Raw genomic sequence first — 13,614 nt, forward strand, 5'->3', positions numbered from 1 at the left:
TAGCTCCTAAGCCTGCCCGCTGTTTGACAAATCTATAAACAGAAGAAAAACCATATAGCCATATTAAATACAGAAACAATATACATCCCAGTAGAGTTACAATACGGGCAAAAGAGCTCTCAGGGAATAAACGCATCCCAGTCCCAAAAGTTCTTGCAAAGTATCCACTTGTTCTTATAGTACGTCCACTCTCTGATAGAGTCTCTATGGTCTGCAAGGCTGCAGCTGCATTCTCGGCCAAATGATCGTTGTTATGGTTGTGTCAATGCTGCTACTGCAAGGACTGTGATGACAATGATCATGGCTGTTGCAATGTCAAAGCCTCTCCTGCTTCTCGACAATAGCACTGGCAGTTCTACATCTGCAACAGAAACTAGGACTGGTAGGAAGATAGAAATGTGCAAATTGCACAGGTGGCAAAAGAACCATTCCAGTATTGTGAGAGATAGCACACGGTTAGTGAACAGTTAAGAGGTGTTATTAGAAATGTTAGTTGGTAGAAACATAAAAGGGAGGAAATACACAAACTGACGTGTGAGGAAAAGCAATATTACAGCTAGGGTCAGCAGAACGAGTTGCTCTATTCTGGGTCTGATTTGTAGTATGATTCCAACGGCAAAGTGCAAAAATTCCTCCTGTTAAAGCAAAGAAAGACTAGAGATATCCTTGTCACCAAAAACAGCACAACCTGAAAAATCATCAGTAGAATTGACAGGCTTGTAGAGGAATTGGTGAAAAACAAGAAAAGAAAGGATAAAAATGTGTTAGTAGAAATGAAAAATATGGCCAGGCTAACAATGGCCCATAGGTTCCGGGTTTGCCTTTCCGTCTGAGTTTTTGTTATTGGAGGAAGGCTCATACTCGCCATTGTGAGGAGGAGCAGCATCACTTGCATGCTGTAAAATTCTGATTAGCCTTTCTGGAATCCAGACTGGAGTCTGTTAATCCTGTGGGAAAATACAAACAGACCCTCGGACCCAACGAAGGACTGGATCCGGTCCTTTCCAACAAGCTGTCAGGATATCTTTCCATTTTGCCCATACTTGAGGAGTATTATGGGGATTATAATGTCGATCAGCTGCAGAATGGCCGTCCCTATCCAGAGTTAAGAAATTTAGAATGAAAAGAACTAAATTAAGTTTATCTTTAGGAGACTTGTAGGAGGCTCCTATTCCCCCTTTTTGTTTATTTAGACAATTTTTTAAGGTAAGATGTGCTCTTTCCACAATGCCCTGTCCCTGAGGATTATAGGGGATGCCAGTGACTGATTGGATGTTAAATGTTTGTAAAAACAACCGAAAGCTTTTGGAAGTATAAGCAGGACCATTATCTGTTTTAATAACTTTAGGTATGCCCCAGCCAGCAAATGCTTGTAGGCAGTGTTGAATGACATCTTTTACCTTTTCTCCAGAATGAGCGGAAGCCATAATGACCCCTGAAGCAGTGTCTACTGACACATGTACATACTTAACAGTACCAAATTCAGAAATATGGGTTACATCCATCTGCCAAATATGACCAGGCAGCAGTCCCCTGGGCTTAACTCCAAAGGATGTACTGGGATTAAAGGAGCACAATGTTGACAATTTTTTACTATTTGTCGAGCCATACATTTAGATATAGGAAATTTTCTGCTCAAAGTAGTGGAATTTACATGAAATTTTTCATGAAAGAGTTTTGCTTGTTCCTCTATGGAAAAAACAAAAATTGATTTAGTGGCCATATCTACCAAGTCATTAGCATTGGCCAAAGGTCCTGGTAAATTAGAATGAGCTCTAATATGTCCTACATAGAATAGATGTTTACGCTGTAGGATAAGGTTTTGTAGCGTAGTAAAATAAGAAGCTACCGTGGACATGGAAGAAATATGGGGTACCGTTTCAAGAACCTGTAAAGCGTTAACGATATATAAGCTATCAGATAGAAGATTGAATGGCTGATTATCTGCTAATTTAAAGGCTACTATTACAGCTGCAAGTTCAGTAACCTGTGCGGAGTTGGGTGGAACTATTATGGTGTGAAGTTGTTTACTGATAAGTACTGCACCTACTCCATTTTTGGAGCCATCAGTAAAATGGTTACACAGTCTTTAAGAGGCTGGACCCTAGTCACTTTTGGAAAAACTATGGGAGTATTTTTACAGAATTGAATCCAGGGATGTTGGGGATAATGGTTATCGAACTGAGCTGAGGTGGAACAATATAATACTGACCAATCATCATCATTATTAATTAGCCATTAATTTGCTGAGTGGAATAAGGAGTTATAATAATAGACAGATGGATTCCAAAAACAGTAATGCAAGATTCTATTCCCTTGAATATTACCTGAGCAATAGCTTGGGGATATGATTGCAATGTTTTAGCCGGAGAGCTAGGGAGATTTATACTTTGCAGAGGTCCTCCTTGCCAAACTATGCCAAAGAGGTATGTTTCTCTGAGATTATGATTAAACTTAATGGTTGAGTAGGATCACAATGATCAACGTAACACTGCTGAAGTCTATTCTCTACTAGCTGTAAGGATATCCGTGCTTCGGGAGTAAGTTTCCTAGGGGAATTCAAGTCAGGATTACCTTTTAATATATCGAATAAAGGTTTTAATTCCCCTGTGGATAATTTTAAATAGGATCTGATCCAGTTAAGGTCACCTAAGAGTTTCTGAAATCGTTCAAGGTATTCAATTGATCTGTCCTGATGGTCAACCTTGTTGGTCTGACTGTAGTAGCAGTGAGCCTTGTACCCAGATATTCTTGGATCTCCTCTAATTGTAATTTTTCAGGGGCTATCGTTAGTCCTCTTTTTTCTAATGCTTGAGTTATAAATTGTAATGCTTCTAACAAAACTTCTTTTTCTGGATGGCAAATAAGTATGTCATCCATATAATGATAAATCAACAATCTCTTAAACTTTTGTCTAGTAGTTGTTAACGCTTTATCTACGTATATTTGACATATAGTAGGACTGTTAGCCATACCTTGAGGCAACACGGTCCATTCGAATCTCTGGTCAGGCTGAGTGTGATTAAGAGAGGGCAAAGTAAAAGCAAATCTCCAACAATCATTTTTGTGTAAGGGTATAGAGAAAAAGCAATCTTTTAAATCCAGAATAATAGTAGGCCAATTTTTTGGTAGTGCAGTAGACAAGAGGGAGTCCACATTGGATGGGTCCCATAGGGTACATTTGTTCGTTTATGGCTCTTAAATCATGTAATAACCTCCATTTTCCTGATTTTTTCTTTGTTAAGAATATTGGAGTATTCCAAGGAGAGGTAGAATGTTGTAAATGACCTGCTTGTACCTGCTCTTATACTAACTTATGAGCTGCCTCTAGCTTCTCTTTTGTTAGGGGCCACTGTGGAATCCAGCGAGGCTTATCATCTTTCCATATTATAGGGATTGATGGCTTATCAGTGGCCCCTAGGAAAAACCCAATCCATGAGAATCATTTTTTGGTGGAAGTAAAGGCAGTGGTTGGGTAGATCCTTGACTATGTCTCCTAATCCTTTTTTATCATCATAGTTCATATTTTGTAACATATTTCTTACAGGAGTCCCTTGGTAAGTCTGATCAGTGGTGAGTTTCATATCCATTTGCTGCAGGACGTCTCGTCTCCATAGGCTAATAGGAACATTAGAGACATATGGCTGAAATATTCCTGTGTGTCCCTCTGTATCTTTCCACGATAATGAGGAAGCACTTTGATTGGGGCTTTCTGCTACTCCTAAGCCTCTCAAACTCTGAGCTGCTGTGATCAATGGCCAGTGCTTTGGCCAGACCATTGCGCTAATAATACTTTTGTCTGCTCCCGTATCTAATAAACCTGTAAATTCCATATTTCCCACTTTTAATTTTAGGAGGGGCCTCTGTCCATATCCATAGTAAGGTTTATTAAGTGGTTCCTGTTGATCCAAAACCTCCTTGTCTTTTATTTGTATTTTACTGGGCCACAAAGAATGTCGACTGGGCAATATAAGCATTTGTGCAATGCGATCCCCTGGAGAGATGACCGTAATTCCTTTTGGTGAAGAGACCAAGGCTTTTATTTGTCCAGTGAAATCAGGATCAATAACCCCTGGGTGTACTATAAGTCCTTTTAGTGTTGAGGAACCTCTACCTAGTAATAGTCCTACACTGTTCTGTGGGATTTTTTCATGCCAATCAGTATCAATCATCTGCACCCCCATATCTGGGGTTAGTATGAGTCTGGAGGTGGCACAGATGTCCAATCCGGCACTTCCTGAGGTGGCTCTGCGCTCCCCTTCTCTGTGGGAGGATACCACCATCGGGGAACTTGTTGAATTACCCCGTATATTTGTTGCGGGCCCCGGGGAGGGCCCTGTCTCCCATTTTTTTGAAGTTTAGGATTCAACCCTAGGAAATTATCCTCCCTATCTCTAATAGGCTGACAGGCACTATTCCAATGACTTCCTCTTCTGCATCTTGGGACATAGCCCAGGTCCGGTTCCCAGGTTATTCTTTGTATAGATGTTCCCACCCTGGGCAAAGGGTGGCCTTTTGTTTGGACAAGTGGCTTTAGATGTCCCTTCTGTCCGCACACAAAACATGATCCTAAAGACTCTTTATTAGTTCTGAAGGGAACCTCCCCTGGGCTTGTGCAAGTGCGGCAGACAACAAGGTGGTTTGTCTGTCTATGGCTGCTACAAAGGCACTGCTCTGTGCCGAAGTGTCATTTACATCTCTACACACTTTTAAGTAGGCGGACAAGTCTTTGTTTCTCCATGGTCTTATGGCCTCCCTACACCACCTGTTAGCTTGTTCGTAAGCCAATTGTTTTACTAGGGGCATGGCTTGCTCTGCATCTCCAAAGATGCGTGATGCTGTCTGAATTAGCCTATCGACAAAATCTGCATAGGGCTCACTATTCCCTTGAGTTACCTTTGACAACTGGCCCTGCAAATCTCCTGCTCCTTGTAACGTTTTCCAGGCCTTGGTTGCAGCCACGGCAATTTGCGCATAGACTGCTGGATGATAATTAAGCTGTGCCTGAAGGGTTTCATAAGGTCCTACACCCATAAGCATGTCCCTATCGACTTGGGGATTCCCCGCTGCTGCATTTCGGCGGGCGGTATCCGTAGATATTTCTTGCCATGATGTTTTCCACATAAGGTACTGTCCCCCAGACAGAGCAGCCCTAGCAAGATTAGTCCAGTCCTGGGGCACTAAGTTTAATGATGTCAAGGTATCTACTAAGGCTATAGTAAAAGCTGACTGAGGACCATATGTGCTAACTGCTTCTTTTAACTGTTTCACTATTTTAAAGTCTAAGGGTTGGTGGAATCTTTGATTTGAGCATCCTCAAAAACAGGATACGCTACAGATCCAAGATGACTCCATTCTGAGCGTAATCCGAAACCGGACGCTTCATGAGGGGGTTCCCTACTTATGGGAGGTGCACTAGGCAACACAGGCACTAGAGGGGGCTTTTTATCTAGTCTTAATCTTTGTACTCTTTTTTCCAGTTCCTCTCCCGATAATTCCCCTTCCAATAGTTCCTCATCTGAATTAGTTCCTTTTTCTGAATTTTGAGAAAGATATGAACGTTCCTCTTTTATTTCTTCCAAAACCTGTCTTCCCTCAGCTAAAGGCTCGGTGAGTGAAGGTTTTTTGTTTTTTATCTTGCAGACAGGATTTAATAAGAGACCAAATAGCCATAGTGCCTACTGGCAAAGGGTTTTGCCTATCCGCTATACGAAGATCCTTCCCCAGCTGTTCCCACTGTAGGGTATTCAAAAGGCCCTCATCCAAAAACCAAGGGGAAATCCTTTCCACAGTATCAAGAAATACTTTAGCTGTTTTTTTCCTTTAATGGCATCCCATGGTTTTTTTAATAGCTCCCTGAAGGGTTGCTGCATTCTGAATTTAGACGTTTCAGACCCCATTGTTACTAATTTGAATAGCTTTAGTTATGGCAGTTACAATAACAAACAGTGGCCTAGCTGCCAGGAGCAACGAGATTACTGAAAGGAAAACTATCAAGTGTGGCATTAGAATTTTTATAGCGGCTTTTCACGTACTACCTACACCCTAATTGGACCGCTTCAAACGTGTTTCTACTTTCACTTTAATTAGACCGCGTTCCACGCGTCAGGACCACTGATGGCGTATCCGATACCTTTTAACCCGCGTTCCACGCGTCAGGACTGCTGATGGCGTATCCCAATACCTTTTAACTGGACCGCATTCCGCGTGTCCCCAGGACCGCTGATGGCGCATCCTGATACCCTTATCCCGCGTTCCACGCGTCAGGACCGCTGATGGCGCATCCCGATACCTTTCAACCGGACCGCATTCCGCGTGTCCCCAGGACCGCTGATGGCGCATCCTGACACCCTTTAACTTTTTTATAACCGGTTTAACTTGTATAAAATTTTTTTTTTTTTTTAAATATCTTACCTTGTTTTCTTTATAAGGCCTTCATCTTCCCGGGTTTCGGCACCAGTTATCGTGCTCCCTCTGGCCGCAGAGAGAGACACGACAAATGTCTGAAGCTTTTGGAAGTTTATTATGCACAGTCCTCTCCTACACTTCTCTTACTCCCAGCTTCTGCGCACTCCCAGCTTTTCTTCTCTCGGCTTCTTCTTACTCCCAGCTTCCGCGCACTCCCAGCTTTTCTTCTCTCGGCTTCTTCTTACTCCCAGCTTCCGCACACTCCCAGCTTCTCTTCTCTCGGCTTCTTCCAGCTTCGCACACTCCCAGCTTCCAGCTCAGCTTCAGCCTCTGCCGCCTCTACTCTCCCACCCACCAGGCTTATATACACTTCAACCAATCAGGGGAGAGTACACGAGGTAAACGCGGACAGCTGCAAGCATAGGATAGGTACACGAGGGGGGCATGCTCTAATCACATCGTTAACTAGCCAATCATTGGAATTCGCTGGTTGTTTACTGTATAGCTGGCCGCTTTTGGCTCAGCGTCAGGTGCCATCTTGACCATGCCCAAGGCTGGGGTTCCAGAAACCCCGACAATAGTGAATCCCACCAACATGTACCTTAATAAGAATGGGGTCCTAACTAGAACATACATTCCATGATTGTATAAATATTTAAAAAGCATCCTACTGTCATGTATAACTAAAAGAAACAAAAACTACTTAAAAATATTTTTTAGTCTATATAAATCACAACCAAAGTCTGGTTTGGGGGTTTTATTTATATATTTATTTATTTATTTTTTATATTTTGAAGGCCCAAAGTGGTGGCCTGTGAAAAACAATGTACAGTTAAATTTTAGAAGTAATATAAAATTCAGAAATCTGGGGTTTACCACCATGTTCCTAAAACATCTAAGAATGATCAGTCTCTCAGTAAATACAAAATGATGAATAAATAAAAATATAACATGGTAAAAGTTCTCCAAATAGATTGAAAATTTACAACACTGGGGAAAAGGATTAATAGTGACCTTACTCCTATCTACCCAATAGTATATTACCATTACCTATAGCCTTAAGTGAAATAGCTTAATGTGTGAACTAGAATAAACTATCCTTCGAGATACAAAAGTGTTACATAATAGAAAACACTGATTTATACTTAGTAAAAAAATATGTATAACAAGAAAAATATATTCCAATATTTACTGTAAAGTCTCTGGAAACAATGCAGACTAAAATATTTCAGGAATGACCCTTATTCTTCTGACATGATGATAAGTCATACAAGATGTATGTAAGAATTTTGTTCTCCAGACTTCAAGAATAAAGGTATTTATTAAGCTTGAATTTATAATGAATGCATGTCTCTTCTGAGATGAGCTTTCTGCACTATACTTCATATTTGTAAAATTTATACCATATCAATTAACGATGGCCAGCAAACCTTAATGAACATTTAAAGTTATTGCTACATTATCTACAGGATTTTCCATCAGTAACACTTGTACATGTATATGATGTACAAATTATTTGATATACCCTTAAAAACTAAATATTTTTTCTATAGCACAAATATTTTTGCTGTTCTCTGAGGTGTGCACTTTGGAAAATTTTCTTTTCATTCATTACACATGAGATTTCTATATAGGATCCATTACCTGATGTTGGAGAAGGTTTAAACTTTGAATACAGATTTTAACATTTTTTAAATATTTTAAGGGTTCCTCTCAATTATGAATTTTCTGGTGTTGAATAAAGCTTGATATATTGTTAAAAGTTTTGCCACAAATTTTACTTTGTGGCATTTCTTTCCACTATGAATTCTTTGGTGTTTAGATAGTGTTGAACAATCCTTAAAGGTTTTAACATTGTTTAAATTTGTAAGGTCTTTCTCCAGTATGGGTTCTCTGTAGATGAGTAAGTTGAAATTTGATTAAAAGCCTTGTTACATTATTTACATTTGTTAGGTATCTCTTCAGTATGAATTCTCTGATATTTAGAAATGGCTAAATAATCCTTAAAGCTTTTAACACATTGTTTACATTTGTATGATTTCTCACCAGTATGAATTCTCTGATGTTGAGTAAGGTTCACGGTTTGTTTAAAAGCTTTACCACATTTTTGACATCTGTAGGACCTCTCTCCACTATGAATTCTTTGATATTTTTTAAGGTTTGAAATTTCACTAAAAGCTTTGCCACATTCTTCACATTTGTAGGGTTTCTCTCCAGTATGAATTCTCTTGTGTATAACCAGGGCTGAGCAATGTTTAAAAGTTTCAACACATTCTTTACACTTGTATGGTCTTTCTCCACTATGAATTCTCTTGAGTTTAGAAAAGGTTGAAAAATCCTTAAAGGTCTTAAAACATTGTTTACTCTGGCAGGGTCTACCTCCAGTGTGAATAGTTTGATGTTGTTTAAGATTTGAAATTTGACTAAAAGTTTTGCCACATTCTTTATATTTGTAGTGTTTTTCCTCCAGTATGAACTCTCTGGTGTGTAGCAAGGGCTGCAAAATCTTTAAAGGTTTTAACACATTGCTCATATTCATAGAGTCTCTCCCCAGTATGAATTCTCAGATGCTAAATAAGGCTTCAGATTTGATTTAAAGCTTTACTCCAGTATGAATTCTCTGGTGTTTAGAAAGGGCTGAACAATCCTGACAGGTTTTGACACACTGTTTACACCTGTAGGGTCTCTCTGCACTATGAATCCTTGATGTTGTTTAAGATTTGAAATTTGACTAAAAAATTTGCCACATTCTTTACATTTGTAGGGTTTTTCTCCAGTATGAATTCTCTGGAGTTTAGAAAGGGCTGAACAATCTTTAAAGGTTCTGATACAATGTTTCCATCTGTAGGATCTCTCTCCAGTATGAATTCTCTGATACTCAGTTAGGCTTGAGATTTGATTAAAAGCTTTGCCACATTCTTTACACTTGTAGGGTTTTTCACCAATATGAATTCTCTGGAGTTTAGAAAGGGCTGAACAATCCTGACAGGTTTTGACACATTATTTACATCTGTAGGGTCTCTCTCCACTATGAATTCTTTGATGTTTTTTAAGACTTGAAATCTGACTAAAAGCTTTCCCACATTCTTTACATTTCTAGGATTTCTCTCCACTATGAATTCTCTGATGCTGAGTAAGGCTTGGGATTTGATTAATAGTTTTGTTGCATTCTTTACACTTGTAGGGTTTTTCTCCAGTATGATTCTTTGGTTTGTTTGGGCTGAACAATTCTTAGAGTTCTGTCATATTGTTTATACCTAGGGGTCTTTCTCCAGTATGAAATTTTTAATGTTTTTTAAGATTTGAAATTTGACTAAAAACTCTGCCACATTCTTTACATTTATAGGATTTCTCACCAATATGAACTCTCTGGTGTTTACCAAGGGCTGAATTATTCTCAAAGATCTGAACACATTGTTTACATTTGTAGGTTTTCTCTCAAGTAATAATTTTGCAATGTTGAGTAATGCTTAAGTTTTGATTGAAAGCACTGCCACATTCTTTAGGTTTGCAAGACTTATCTTGAATATACATGTTTGATGGATGTTAAGATTTGAACATTGAGAAAAGATTTTTCCACATTTTTTATAATTGTAAAGGAGGTCTTGAAAATAAGTATACTCATGTTTATGAGAAACGAAGTCATGGTAAAATTTTTTGAGTTACATTGCATTCATATGCTTGTATACATATACCTACCAGTATTTATTGTGTCTACAGCCTTTGCTACAGGTCTTCATACTTTTATTATATATATATAGTGCAGTTTACAAATATCTGTATTTTCATTTTGATTAAGCAATAATGTGTAAGTAAGAAACTTACCACATGCAATAGTATTACACATTTCAGCATAGACAGGAATAACCTGTTGATTGCAGAATAATAAACTTTTTGTAAAGGACCTCTCAAATTTATAAAACATAGAAATATGTCCTTTATTTTAAAATTTTCTGTATTTAGAAATATTTTAGTGAAAGTTTAAATCAATGTTACATTTGAAATTGTTCAATTTGTTAACTGAAGCATGGACTAGACCTCTTTTTATATTTTCCAAATTCTCTTTAAGAGAAAATTGTATTTAAAAACTTTCTGTGGATATTTGTATATAGAAATGCATGGTTCTTCAAAAATGACTAGCATATATCAAGTTTTTTTCTTATATATGTTCTTGTTCTTTGTTTACACTTAAGTGTTTTGCAAGGATAACTGGCATACATTTGTTATTTACATTATTAGAGACTCTCTGATCATCACTCTCACCCACACTTACCCATTTTTTGGGTAAATTTTCAAGGCTGAAATTTCCAAATCTTCCATTTATCCCTCTTTGGAATAAATAATTTACACCTTGATTTGCTGAAAAGTCCTCAGTATAATCAGAAAATAAAGCAGAAAGAAATAAAAAATACTGAATTATCTCACTTACTAGATTCAGGTAAATACATTTGGTAAATATGGTAAATGTACTTAGAATGTAGGGATATAAGTAGGATGGGATAGCAGAGTAGTAAATACAAGGACATCATTTCTCCACAGATATATAAAATATAAGCATTCTCTTTAAACTAAGGAATGCAAACACATTGCAGAGAAGATATCCTGAAAATAGATTTGAGAGGATTCAATAGTCTCTAACATAGCTGACTGCTGTCAATAATGCCTGGATGCAGCCAATACAGTGATTTGGACAAATAACAGTCTTAAATTTTTTAAAACATGTTTTATTGTTATTTATTGATTGATTTTATTGAAGAATTAAATTTTATGCATTTACCACATACATCAGAATTTTTAAAGTATATATTTTTAATGGAATGACTATATATAGCTAAATAATATGTAAATTATTGGACATAATTATCATTCTTGTACTTTTTTTATCTATTCTATTAGCTTTTATGAATAGAACAATTGTAAATATTATCATGCTATAAGCAGAACTCATCAAATCTTATACATGTGAAATTCAAATTTTGCATCCCTTGATCATTATCCCTACACTCCAACAAACAAGGCCATTGTGAGCATCATTTCACTCTACATTGTGTTAAACTTTTTCAGATTTTATATGTGAAACAATATAGTAAATGACTTTCTGTGTCTACCTTATATTACATAATGTAAAATCCTGTATGTTAAACATTATTGCTTTATAAGACAAGAGTTTATTTTATATGGATAAATAGTAATTCATTGTATATGTTTATATGTATATGCACACATATACACACACAAACTATATGTATATATATATAACTCCCATATTTTTAAATTTATTCATTCATTGATGGACTCTTAGGCAGTTCCATAGTTTGACTAATGTAAAAAATGCTTAACTGACCATGGTAATTGGGATATCTCCTCAACACATTGATTTCATCTCTTTTGGTTATGTAAAATTTGAAATATGAAAGAATAAAAAGCATCTTAGAACTTTGCTCATGCTTATATGATATAAAAAGAGCTGTGATATCAATAATGTAATATTCAGAGGAGATATGAGTACAGAATTTCCATATGGAATAGAAGTGAATGCTTTTTCAGTTTAAAATATAGTGTAAACCTAAATTTCTTTTAGTGCTTGAAGTGTTTAATATGCTTCCTTTAGATGAATTACTGGGTTGTATGGTCATTCCATTTTAATTTACAAACTTTTGTACTCTTCTCCACAATGCCTTTGATAATCTATTGTTGTCTGAGTTTTAAATGGACGAATCTAAATTATACTATGCAGCATATAGAGACAAATGGAAAGATGGCTAAATCAAAGGGTAAAAAAAAAAGCCATAGTAATTTACAATTTTAAAGCTGAGATTTATAAATTAACTACAGAAATCTTAAATAACCATTTGAAAATGTTTCATGAGCCTGAAGAAAACAGAAAAACTGAATTAAATCAGTAAAGTGAGAATATGAACAGAGAGATAAAAATGGTAAATAGGAGTAAGCAGAAATTGAGTCCTAAAGAATTCAATAAGAAATAATGGTTGACAAATTAGAAACATGAAGAATGAAAAAGACATAACAATTCATGAAGCTTAATGATCCCCAAATGGGATAAAAATGAGGACACAAAAAAATGAAGAGCATTAAATCTAAAGTTTCAAAAATCATGAAGAGAATCTTTTGAGCAGCAGGAGAAAAGTGGTGTATCATCAATGAGTTTTGTCTTGCATGATTATCACTGGATTTCCCAGTAGAAACCTTGCAATCCAGAATGAAATGAAGAAATACAGTCAAAGGGCTGAAAGACAAAAATTACCTAACAAGAATAATGTATCAGCAAAACTATCAATCAAGAATGAAAAAAAAATGGACTCTCAAGATATACAGATACTCAAAAAATCATTAGACCTGCCCTATCAGAAATACAGAAAATCCTTTCCACTGAAATATAAAAGAATTTTTCAGAATCACACCAATCATGATATTTTCAGGTTTTCTGGGAAAAGCAAATACAAACACCAAGATACCTACAGGTTTGACACTGCTGCCACTGCCAACTACAAACATGGCTTCTTCCATCTAGCCAGGATCTGGAAGACCATCACCAAGGTCCCTGCAGGCTTCATTACACCTGAGAGTCCCTTTCTGTCTTTCCTGCTAACAGCCAACTTTTATTGATCTCTCTTTCACTCTCCTATGATCTAATAACTCTATATTCTCACTTCCTATCTCATAAACATCACATCCTACATGATCCTTTTCTCTCTTTGTCCACCATTAGAAGCTGTAGACACTATTGCAAACCTATTGTTTGTATTGTAGATAATAATTAAACATATCATTCTGCTCATTGTGACAAACCTGTAAACTTCATAATAGGGGATACTTAAGGCTGCACATTATTTGCACTGGGTGCTTTCAACATTTTTCTCCCCCTTAAAGGCAAGGTATTAGAAACCAGCAGGGACACATAATCTATAAGGTAGAAACTAGATTCCTTGGATCCACACTGGTAGACAGGAAGAAACATGAATAACATAAAAAAAAAAACAAAAAAAGAAGGTGCCCCAAACAAACCAAGAGGATACAATAATAAAATCTGTTGACATCGCAGTAGAAGAAATATCAGAGAAAGAGTTCAGAATATACATAATTAAAATGATCTGGAAAGTAAAGGATGATATGAGAGAGCAAATGCAGGTAACAAAAGATCACTTCAATAAGAAACTATGAGAGCAAATGCAGGAAGGAAAAGAT

The 13,614-nt window shown here is 36.9% G+C and overlaps 1 pseudogene; it reads left to right on the top strand.

The window, feature by feature from the left end:
* Positions 1–13,035, top strand: part of LOC124985690 (eyes absent homolog 1-like) — a 91,218-nt pseudogene extending 78,183 nt beyond the window's left edge.
* The last annotated feature ends 579 nt before the right edge of the window (positions 13,036–13,614 follow it).

Source organism: Sciurus carolinensis, chromosome 5 (assembly GCF_902686445.1).
Source record: "Sciurus carolinensis chromosome 5, mSciCar1.2, whole genome shotgun sequence".
Lineage (NCBI taxonomy): Eukaryota > Metazoa > Chordata > Mammalia > Rodentia > Sciuridae > Sciurus > Sciurus carolinensis.